At 40.6% G+C, this 11,526-nt stretch overlaps 1 protein-coding gene and 1 long non-coding RNA gene across 4 annotated transcripts in view; one reads left to right on the top strand and one right to left on the bottom strand.

The window, feature by feature from the left end:
* Positions 1 to 8,986, bottom strand: part of Hnrnpf (heterogeneous nuclear ribonucleoprotein F) — a 20,457-nt gene extending 11,471 nt beyond the window's left edge. Inside the window, exon 1 of the mRNA XM_015498932.2 lies at positions 8,859 to 8,986. The gene's annotated coding sequence lies outside the window, so the exon portion shown is untranslated. The remainder of the gene's footprint in view (positions 1 to 8,858) is intronic.
* Positions 8,987 to 9,037: 51 nt separating this feature from the next.
* Positions 9,038 to 11,526, top strand: part of LOC107153391 — a 30,210-nt gene continuing 27,721 nt past the window's right edge. The window contains exon 1 of one of the 3 annotated variants that reach the window (XR_007349241.1): positions 9,038 to 9,322. This is a non-coding gene — a long non-coding RNA (uncharacterized LOC107153391). Of the gene's footprint in view, positions 9,696 to 11,526 lie in introns of all 3 variants that reach the window. The other 2 variants (XR_007349240.1, XR_001504908.2) reach the window with 2 other exon arrangements.

The raw sequence follows: 11,526 nt of genomic DNA, 5'->3' as shown, positions 1-11,526 counted from the left end.
GGGGGGGGGGGGTGGTGGAAACATGGCATTTATCCATCGAAAAGCTTTTAAAGATTTCAAGAACAAAACAAGTCAAGGGACATATTTTGCCCCCTCCCACACACACACGTAGGGGTTGAACCCAGGAAAATTCTATTTCTGTGCTATACCCCTAGCCCTTTTTATTTTGAGACAGTATTTCCCTACATTCTTACATTACCCAGGCTGGCCTTGAACTTACCATCCTTTCTACCTATACCTGTGTGTGCTGCTGTCCAAGCAGATTTGGCTCGATTCAAACTGGTAAACATTTGTAGGGCAATAAGGGAAATTTAAACATTGACTAGAAATCTAGAAATTTACACTTTAGGTCTGACAGAATTGTTTTAAAAAATGAGGAAGTTAATTTTTAAGAGATACATCCTGAAACTGTCTGATTGTTAATTGAAGTTGGGTGACTGGTGGTACATGGGAGTTGATTTTTATTATACTTTTTACTTTTGAATGTTTGAAATGATATAAAATAAGCTATCAACCCTAATTCCTTGCTTATTCTTAGTATAAAGGATTCTCAGGCTTCAAAATCCAGCTATCTCAAGTAAAGTGAGAAAAACACTAAAAATTCCCACATTCAAGGTGTGAAACAATATTGTGAAGGAAAATTAGTCACAAAATTGGCTTGTTTTCAGAAAGAGTGCTCTATTTGGTAATGGTCTTAACTGATAAGCATTCTTTAAGTGTGCTTCTTAAAGTCCTCTTTCAAAAATACATTCTTGGTAATTTATATGATCAGTTTGCATTTTACCATGTATTTCATCTGGAATGTATTTGTTGCACTTGAGTGGTTTTTTTGTATGCCTTAAATTAACAGTTTTGTGACTAAGTCAAGGCAAGTGTTATTATCAATCAAGTTATGTTTTGTCTTGTGAGGGTGAAGAGGAAGAAAGAATATGTACAAATGACTTGAGCCAGGGAAGAGGAAAACTGCAGTCTGAGTACAATGAAAGGAGGCTGCAGACAAGATTCTTTTTCTTTTGTACAGGAATTGAACACAGGGGCAGTTAACCACTGAGCCACATCCCCAGCAATTTTTATATTTTATTAGAGACAGGGTCTTGCTGAGTTGCTTAGGGCCTAAGTTGCTGAGGCTGGGTTTGAACTCGGGGATCCTCCTGCCTCAGCTGGAATTATAGGCATGCGACACTGTGCCTGGCCAGACAAGATTCTTCATATCCTTGAAGGCCCACTGTGACATTTTATATTCTAAAATCAGTGGAAAGTTTTGCTTTTTAGAACAATTCAGGTGCTATATGGAAATGAATGGTGCACAGGGAGCAGTGGTGCATGCTTGTGATGCCAGCTGAAGCAGGAGGATTGAAAGTTTTAGGCTGGCCTCAACAGTTTAGTGAGATCCTAAGCAATTTTTTATATCATTTCAAACATGTAGCTCAGTAGTAAAGTGCCCCTGGGTTCAATCATGGTAACCCCAAAAAGAGAGACTGGTGAGAACTGGAGAAATGTGAAAGATTTTGAGTGACAGGCAAAAAAAGGTGCCAAACTTTAAAAGAGATTTGACTATTCAGCAAAAAACGTGCACTTATAAGATGGTGGGAAAGACGGGCATAGTCTCCACCTTCATAAGTCTACAGAAGAGCGGAATACAGGAAATCAATAAATGAAAAGTTTTGATGGGGATTAACTCAGATTGGGGTTCTATGTGAGTGATGGGGTGGAAAACAGTAATAGAATTTCATGTGGAATGAAGGTGAGCATCCCCCTCTCCCAAATAGTTATGGTTTAAATATAGAAGGTGGAAGCTGAAATATAATGTTTTCCCTTTGTACCCTGCCTACCTATTCCTCCTGGACACTTGTTAGAAATTTTTATTTTTCATGTAGCCCCTTGTCACACGGTTCCTTTGTATTAATATTTTTGTGGTAAATTCTTTTGGGATACAGTATGTGCTGCTCATATTTGTTCTCCATATGAGGTTGGATGGGTCTGAGGAATAATTTCATGGTGGTATATATAGTATATGAGCAGAGCCTAGACTATTTATTTATTTATTTCATTGTAGTTGGACACAATACCTTTATTTTATTTTTATGTGATGCTGAGGATCGAACCCTGGGCCTCACATGTGTGAAGCAAGCGCTCTACCACTAGAGCCACAACCCCAGCCCCTGGACTATTTATTATTACTGTCTTCTGATTCTGCCAGAAATTGTATTTAATGGCCTCAAAAATTCTCTTCCAACCCAGCAATTTTTTTAAAGTCCCAAATGAGCGGCTTTTAAACATATCATGCAAGTCTGGACCAGCTTCATCAAAAACATGTACCCACATACATCATTATACTTAACTTTTCAGGGGGCTGATGGATCTGAAATGAGGAGTCTGAGCCAATCCATACACAACACTATCGTAAGAGTTATAAAGGACCAAGATGCTATTGTTTCATTATGTTAACATTTCAAATTTTACTCCTTCACTACATTTTTATCCAAAAGGAATGTCATGATCCACTATTTTTTAACTCTGAGGAGGCCCTTTATTTAGTATACTAAGTTAAATCTGGGATAATACTACTGTTTTCTTCAGTGTTCATTTTTTCAATTTTACCTTACACTATATTTTTTGCATATCTGTATTAAGGGGCTGGGGCTCAGTGGAAGTGCACTTGCCCAGCATGTGTGAGGCACTGGGTTCAATTCTCAGCACCACATAAAAATAAATAAAGATCTGTCAACAACTTAAAAAATATTTAATAGGAAAAACTAAAAACTTTACATCTGGGATTGATGTACTTACTGCTGAAGTACATCCCCAGTCCTTTTTTGAGATAAGGTCTAGCAGTTGCTCAGGCTGACCTGGAACCTGTGCCTCAGCCTCCTGAGTTGCTGGGACAACTAGTGCCTAGCTCGTCTTAAATTTGTTCTCCACTGAGAGAAAAATTTCCTCATTTGGATTCATATTGGTAGTTCTTACCCCAGCTAATAAAATCACAGCATACCTAAGAAACATGTTTAGATTCAATTAAAGAAAATACAACTGAAAGAAGCAGAGGTGGGGGGGTAAGGACCCTAAACTACCACGGCCCGAGTCAAGGTTCCTTTACCCTCTCCCCTGAGCAAAACCACTAACAGCAGTCAGATCCTGGAGCTGGGCAAGCCTCAAGAAGTCTGTGGTTTGGGTTCCTTGTCTCCAGAGAGACCTCTGCAATGCCAGCCCATAGTCCCTTCAGAAAAGTTGTTCCTTGGGGTCTAGGAGGGATGGGCTTCCTCAAAAAGCCTTCACAGAAATCTGACACTTTATCTTGTCTCTCATACTGGCCACACCAAGAGTCCAGACAGGAACTATAGCTCCTAGTGATTCCTTGTTTCTAACTTCAAAAGAACACAGCATTCTGTCCTGGGGGATGCCATAGAGAAAAGAAGGAGGAAAAGAACTTAGAAACTTGGCAATGAAAGAGTGAGGGGCTCTAGCTCCCAGAGAAAAATATATATTTCTATCATAGGCAGGCTTCAGGAAGCAATTCGTGCTGAACAAAACCATAAATATTTTAATAGGAAAAAACCCAATCGAAACCAAGAGTAATTTCAGATACTCCATTACAGAATTTTTAAAAACTTTCTGGAGCCTGGTGTGGTGGTGCACACCTGTAATCCCAGAGACTCAGGGAGGCTGAGGCAGGAGGATCTTGAGTTTAAACCTAGCCTCAGCAACTCATTGAGACCCTGCCTCTAATAAAATATAAAAAAGGACTGGGGATGTGGCTCAGTGGTGAAGCACCCCTGGGTTTGATCCCTGGTACCAAAAACAAAGACAAATTTACAGCTACCATAAATCATTAAATTCATCCCCAATTACTACCAAAGGGGGCGAAAAACCTTATTGATACAAAGGAAGAGTGGCCTAGAAAAATCAAGTGGAAAAAATAATCATGAAACAGAGGGAGGGGGAAAAAACATAATGGAGTGGAGATTTAGAGAATATACTTTTTCAAGTCAGTTTTCTCTATAATTTAGAAATTTCACCAACATATGACTGGATTGTGTTCTTTTAAAAATATACTGATAGAGCCAAGCTTACTGGCACACGCCACTGCCTAGTGGCACAGTGCCAATTGCTCAGAATGGCTGAGACAGGAGGATCACAAGTCTGAGGCCAGCCTGGGCAACTAACTTAGTGTGATACCCTATCTAAAAAGAAAAAGGGCTAGCAACATAACTCAGCAGGGGAGTGCTTACCTAGGATTAGAGAAACTTTGAATCCAACCCCCAGCACCACACATATACACAAAAGCAGAAGAAGAGCTTAGACTGGAAAATAAAAGAATGGGGATGTCAATGATGGATTTTTTTTTTTTGCAGTGTATATATATCTACAGTTAAGACTTAAAAGAGACAGACAAAAATTTATAAAGTCAGCACCGCATGAGATGTCTTGTAATAGAAAGGGCATACTTTCTAATAAGAATTTAGGGGTTATAAATTTTAGTATACCTTTTTTTCCTTAATAATTGATTGCTGCCTTTTCTGTCTCAAGAAATCACATGGATATTTCACTAACTTACAATGTTCTGTTGCTTTGACCTGTACTTTTACACTTAGATTTATAATCAACCTGAAACTGATTTTCCATTTCCAAAAGTTAAATTTACTCACAAACTCGAATGCCAAAATCCTAAGCAAATGTTAGCTCAAATCCAGCAATACACAAAGCAATAACATTATGCCAATTTGGATTTCAGGATTGCAAATGTACTCAACCATTTCAAGGTCATCACTGCAATTTAACACTGATTTATCAATGGAGACAAAGTATGAAGTAAGGTAATTTTTAAGTGTTTTATAAGACCTACTAAGTTAATGTGTCAAGAAATAATTAGAAGGGCTAGAGATGTAGCTCATTATTAGAATGTAGGGACATATTAAGAACCAGTATGAAGGGCTCCCACTGGCCAGACACTGGATCACTAGAGAATCAAAGAATCTAAAAAATGCCTGAATTACAACACATCCTAGAGGGGCACGCCTGTAATTCCTGCAGCCAGGAGGCCAAGACAGGAGTTCAAAACCAGCCTCAGCAAAAGCAAGGCACTCAGACCCTGTCTCTAAATAAAATACAAAATAGGGCTGGGGATGGGATGCAGCTCAGTGGGCAAGTGTCCCTCAGTTGTTCAATCCCTGATACAACATCAACAAACATGTCCTGTATGTTAAAATCTATGACTTCATTATGAGACTAGAAAAATTTTCCACCTTGGGCACATGGTAGAGATTATAAATCCACTTCATTATGCTGAATATTGGTAAGCATAAAAAAGAAATCAAACTGGGGGCTGGGGTTGTGGCTCACTGGTAGAATGCTTGCATGCCATGCATTAGGCACTGGGTTCAATCCTCAGCACCATATAAAAATAAAGATACTGTGCCTACCTAAAACTAAAAAAAAAAAAAAAAAAAAAAAAAAAAAAAGAAATCAAACTGGGCACTGTGGCACATTCCTGTAACTCCAGCAACTTGGGAAGCTGGGGCAGGATAATCACACAAGTTTTTGGCTAGGCCTTAAACAACTGAGTGAGACCCTGTCTCTACTGCCCCAGTACCAAAAAGGGGGAGAAAAAAAACCCTCAACTGGCCCTTCAAATAGAAAGTATAGCTAGGAATGGTGGCCCAAACCTGTAATCCCAACTACTCAGAGCAATTTAGCAAGACCCTATCTCAAAATAAAACAAAGTACATCTTAAAAGTAATCAAATGATTAATAAAAGAAAACTGATCACTTTAAGATGTATTTTATTTTGATGACTAAGAAAAAATTATAAGGCTGGGTATGTGCTCAGTGGTTAAGCACCCATAGGTTCAATCCCTGGTAACCCCCTCCAAAGAAGGAATATAAAAATTAAAATATGGGGCTGGGGATGTGGCTCAAGTGGTAGCGCGCTCGCCTGGCATGCGTGCAGCCCGGGTTCGATCCTCAGCACCACATACCAACAAAGATGTTGTGTCTGCCGAAAACTAAAAAATAAATATTAAAAAAAAAACTCACTCTCTCTCTCTCTCATCTCTCTTTAAAAAAAAAAAAATTAAAATATAGCTAATTTGTGAAGCAAATTGTTATATGCATTTATGAACATGACACAGTGAACCCCACTCTTATGCATAACTATAATGCATTACTAAAAACACTTAAAATACATCACTATTTGGAAACCACTGAAAAAACCAAGGGTCTAGGCAGTAATCAGCAAGAGTTACATCATAAAAGAGAACACTAATGAATTAAAGCCACTGGCAGGACCACAGCACCTCAAATGAAGTACTCTTTACAAACTCATCAAAATCAGAACACCTTATACAGGTCTACTACCATTTTATAGGAAATACAAAACGCAGAGACTTAAAAACATCATAGGAATTTAATAAACACCCAGCATGGAAAAGGAAACTTTACAATGGATCAACCTGATATTTTCAACAAACGTCGAAGGGAAGATCTTTTAAGAAAAGGGATGCTTTAGATCACTAACATATAGCAGCCACTTACCACAGTAGAAATGTGATAGGTATAAAATTGATGTGCTATTAAGAGCAAATTCATACTGGGCTTTGAAGGTGTCACATGAAAGGAAAACTCGCACTATATTTCTAGTGGATAGTATTTGCTCTTATTAAGAAATAAGATAATAAGACATTTTATATCTACCAAATATAAGGTGTGACCTTGTTTGGATCCTGACTCAAACTAACCACCTATATAAAAATATTTAAAGCTGGATGGGGCTGTAGCTCAGTGGTAGTGCTTGCCTAATAGGCTGGAAGACCTGGGTTCAATGGGGGGGGGGGCTGAGGATTAATACACAATACTTTTGAATTAAATACCTGGTGTCAACAAGTGTGATAGGGTATTATGGTTATGGTCTACGAGCCTTTAGAAAAGGGAGGAATGTTCATGAATAAGACTTACTGAGGGCCATGGGTATAACTCAAGAGTGCTTGGCTTGGCATAGGTGAGGCCCTCAGCAACAACAAAAATTTAAAATCTTAAATAACTGGTCTGGCATTTGCTATAAACTAGGCTTGTCTTAACTGAGCTCAGTTCTCCCTCTGCCCATCTTGCTGGCCTCCATAAGAATCTCCGCTCAGAACAAGGTGAGGATAGGGGCCCAGGCATAAGTCTGTCCCTGTCAAACCTAAGTCCCAGTTCTCCACCCGCCCCAACTACAGGATTAATAATAATCCCCTTTAGAGTAGTTATAAGCACCTGATTAGAAAATGGGTTAAATTACCTAGCTCTGTGCTTGGTAAGGGGCTAATTATGGTTAAATACCACAGCCCCTCTCCTGTCTCTAGGCTGGCAATGATTGGCCACAGGGGATAAAAAAAAAAAAAGTCACTCTTTACACAATATTTTCTCTTAAATCAATTTATATTTTTACCTTAATATTTTATGCTTAAAAGCTCTGTAACACCATCCTGAAGTGAAAATTGGAGTCACAGCTTAAAAAAGAAAAGAGGCTGGGGTTGTAGCTCAGTGATAGAGCGCTTGCCTAGGACTTGTGAGGCACTGAGTTCAATTCTCAGCACCACATATAATAAAATATAGGTCTATCAACAACTAAAAAAAAATAAAATTAAATTTAAAAAAAGGGCTGGAGGGGGCGGGAACTTTTGTAATCTCAGCTACTCTCAGCTGACGGAGGCTGGAGAGCAATTTAGCAAGACCGGGTCTCGAAATTAAAAGGGCTGAGGATATAGCTCAGGGGTAAAGCACGCCTGGGTCCAATCTCTAGTGTTACACAAAACAAACAAGAAACCCAATTATTTAATAATCATTAAAAATAGAAATTTAGCCGAACTGCATGACCAATGTGATTCGGCAACCTGTATACTCAGAAAAATGAAAAATTATACCCCATCTGATTCAAATGTATGTCAGGATTAAAAAAAAAAAAAAGAAAGAAATTTAGCCGAGTGTGGTGGCGTAATCCCAGAGACAAGGGCACAGGCAGGAGGATCCCAAGTTCAAAACCAATTTAGAAGATCCTGTCTCAAAATTAAAGAATTATTAAAAGGCTCAGTGGTTAAGCGCCCCGGTTTCAATTCCCTGGTACCAAAATATAAAAAAATAAAAAGGACTGGGGTTTTAACTCAGTGGTTCAAACTCCCTCCCCCACAAATTTAGTGGGAGTGACAGCAGTGTGTTGGGGTCGATCATACAACAAATAGAAATCTACTCTTCTTCATTTATTATTTTTGATACCGGAAGACTGAACCCAGGGCGCTCTACCACTGAGCCACATCCCCAAATCTTTTTTAGTTTTTATTGAGACGGGGGTTACGCTAAAATTGCCTAGGTTGGCCTGGAACTTATGCCTCAGCCTCCCGAATCGAATCGCTAGGATAATAGACGTGCGCCACAGGGCCCCGACTACTTTTGTTTTTAAATAAAATAAACCTTTCCAGAAATTAGCACTGAAAACACCACTTCTTACTTAAAAAAACCAATATATCTTTGTCTAACCTGAGGTATTTTCATTCTTATTAGAAAATCAGAAATATTTAACTTTTAAAAACTTGATCACAGCGGACAGAACGAATTATATTAATCGACACTCTTCGGATGACTTTCTGACTTAAAAGATCCAGTCTTCAAACTCCCAGCCCACCAGGTTCAGCGCCCGCCCGCACCCCTCCCCCCAGCTATCCAGCCCGNCACGCGGCGCTTCCGGAAGCTCACCTGCTCCCGGCGTTCCCAGCCCAGGCCCGGCCCCACACCCCGGATACTCGGAAAACAATCACCCCAGGGGCCCACGTCCCCGTCCCACTGCCAGCTGCCGGCGTAACAGCGAACTGGCCTCCCTCGAACCCCACCTTCTTCAGGAAGACACGGCGCAGTCCTGCTTCCACGACGGAGCCGGAAGGACGCAAGGACCAGGACGGGGTGGAGCCTCCGCGGCAGACGTCGGAGGGCGAGACCGCGACGGCGCCATTGTGACGCGCCCAAATCGGAGCCGAGGATTGGCCAGTCGGGGGTGGGGCGGGGTCAGGGAAGTGGGCCCGTCTCTGGCGGGGGGGTGAGTACAGTGGCGGCGCAGGCGCGATTGCTGGAGGGAGGTCCCAGTGACCGATCACCGACCACTGGAGGACACTGATCACTGGGTGAGCCCTGCTGTTCATCGAAGCGGAAGCCCAAAGGAAGCTTGATTTAGAGATCAGCGTGGGAGAAGAAAATGAGAGTTCTTATTCAGGAAGAAAAGAGAGCACATAAAGCCATCTTTGAAAGACAGGGCCGAAGGAAGGATTTATCTGGTCGAAGATGCTCACGTGATAATCACGTGGGTTGAGAAGACCCCCCAGCCTTAGAACGTGTTCAGAAGATCCCGGAGGAGTGCAGGGTTTTTAGTCATAGAGCACTTGAGCTTGACAGACTTGGTGGATAATGGCCTAAGGCAGAGGGACAAATTTTCTTGATTTGGCTAGGGCTAGTAATTATTACCATTTTATTTTGCGGTAGTGTCATGATAAGATGTCAGGGCATTTACCACAGGTTAAGCTGAAAATCTTTTAATCATCGGAAAAAATAAAGGATTCGTAAAATAGTGTCAGATTACCAGTAGATGATGATCATAAAGGAAGGAGCAGTGTTTCAAAAGAAAAAAAAAAAAGCTGATTTCAGGAAACAAGAAGTGTAAAAACAACTGTCAAAAGGTGGGAAATGTTGGGGCTGGAGTATAGATGAATGGTAGAGCCCTTGCTTCGAATGTGAGGTCCTGGGTTCCATCTCTAGCACCTGGAGGGGAAAAAAAAACCGGTGGCCAGGTAGTGCAGACCTGTAATCCTGGCTACTGGGGAGGTCGAAGCAGAAGGGACATGACTTCGAGGCAATTTAGCCAGGCCAGGTCTCAAAAAATAAAAAGGGCTGCATACGTGGCTAAGTGGTTTAAGCCCTACTGGATTCAATCCCCAGTGCCACAAAGAAAGAAAAAGAAATTGTCTAATGGGAAAAATTAAGTGATTTGAACAAAATTGTAAAAAAACAGGTCCTACAAAAATTAGGTATTCTTGGAGCTATAGCTCAGTTGATAGAGTATTTGCCTAGCATGCACAAAACCCTGGGTTCAATCCCCATCAACACACACACACACACACACACACACACACACACACAAATTAGATATTCCTGTTCTAAGCAAGAGCTCTACCACTGACCTACATCCCCAAAACCCAGATAGGAATTCAAAATAAGAAACTTTAGAATAATCTCTGGAGAGAAAATGTCAAATCAGTCAAATATCAAGAATCATGTACTCCCCCCAAAATCAATGCTTATAGATGGCACATGCCTATGGTTTGGGAGGCTGAGGATCACAAGTGCAGAAGCCAGCCTCAGCAATTTAATGAGGTCCTAAGCAACTCAGCAAGACCCTGTGTCTAAATAAAATTCAAAAAAGGGCTGGGGATGTGGCTCAGTAGTGAAGTGTCCCTGGGTACAACCCCTAGTACCAAAAAAAAAAAAAAAAATCGCTTTAGGATTTGGTGACTACTAAATAAGCTCCAAGAAGTTATGTTTATATAATCTTTCTGTAATATAATCTTCCCTTTATAAGAGGGCCTCTGAGCCAAATAGGTTCTCGGATCCTCTCATGTCTGCAGTTATCCATAGTCTGGGGTGATGGTCTCTGAATGCAAGACTAGGGCCTTGAGGCTCCTGCTGGTCCTAGGGGTCCATCCCTGGTGTTTACTGTGATATCTTTTTCAGCATTGAACAGTCACATAGAGGAACTCTTCCAGAGTGACGGCTGGAATCACTCAATACTGGTGCTATGGGTCCAGGCCTTTTCCACAAATGTTTGGCCTCTTCTGACCAACTGCCAAATCTTTATTTTACATCTCCATAAACGTGTCTCCTCTAAAGGGCTGGGGCTGTGGCTCAGTGGTAGAGCACTTGCCTAGCATGTGTGAGATACTGGGTTCAATTCTCAGCACCACATAAAAGTAAGTAAATAAAGATATTGTACCAACTACAACTAAAAAAAAAAGTATCTCCTCTAAGCTGTGAAATCTAAACAGATGTATTTAAAGTGAAAGCACCCACACAAAGATGCACCTTTGAGATTTGTGGTTTAAAAAACAATTGAAGGACTGGGGTTGTGGCACAGCGATAGAGTGCTTGCCTCGTCTAGGGCACTGGGTTCAATCCTCAGCACCACATACAAAAATAAGTGAAATAAAGGTCTTGTGTCAACTAAAAAATAAATATTAAAAAATTGAATTCTTTACAAATGAAGATCATTTCAAGATGCTGCCTCTTAAAGATTGACCTGCCTGTTTATTTGCTATACATAAATATATTTTTAAATTTAGTACCATTCAATAATTTTTTTCAGTTTATTTCCTTCCCACCGCCACACTGGGGATTAAACCCAGGGGCACTCTACTACTGAGCTCTACCACTCCACCACTCCCTTCTCTATTTTGAGAAGGATCTCAATAAATTACTGAGACCTGCTTCAAACTCATTTCCCTCCTGCCTCAGCCT

The sequence above is a fragment of the Marmota marmota genome, unplaced genomic scaffold (genome assembly GCF_001458135.2).
Source record: "Marmota marmota marmota unplaced genomic scaffold, marMar, whole genome shotgun sequence".
Classification (NCBI taxonomy): domain Eukaryota; kingdom Metazoa; phylum Chordata; class Mammalia; order Rodentia; family Sciuridae; genus Marmota; species Marmota marmota.
The sequence above is the reverse complement of the archived record's forward strand: the minus strand, read 5'-3'. Positions and strand labels throughout refer to the sequence as shown.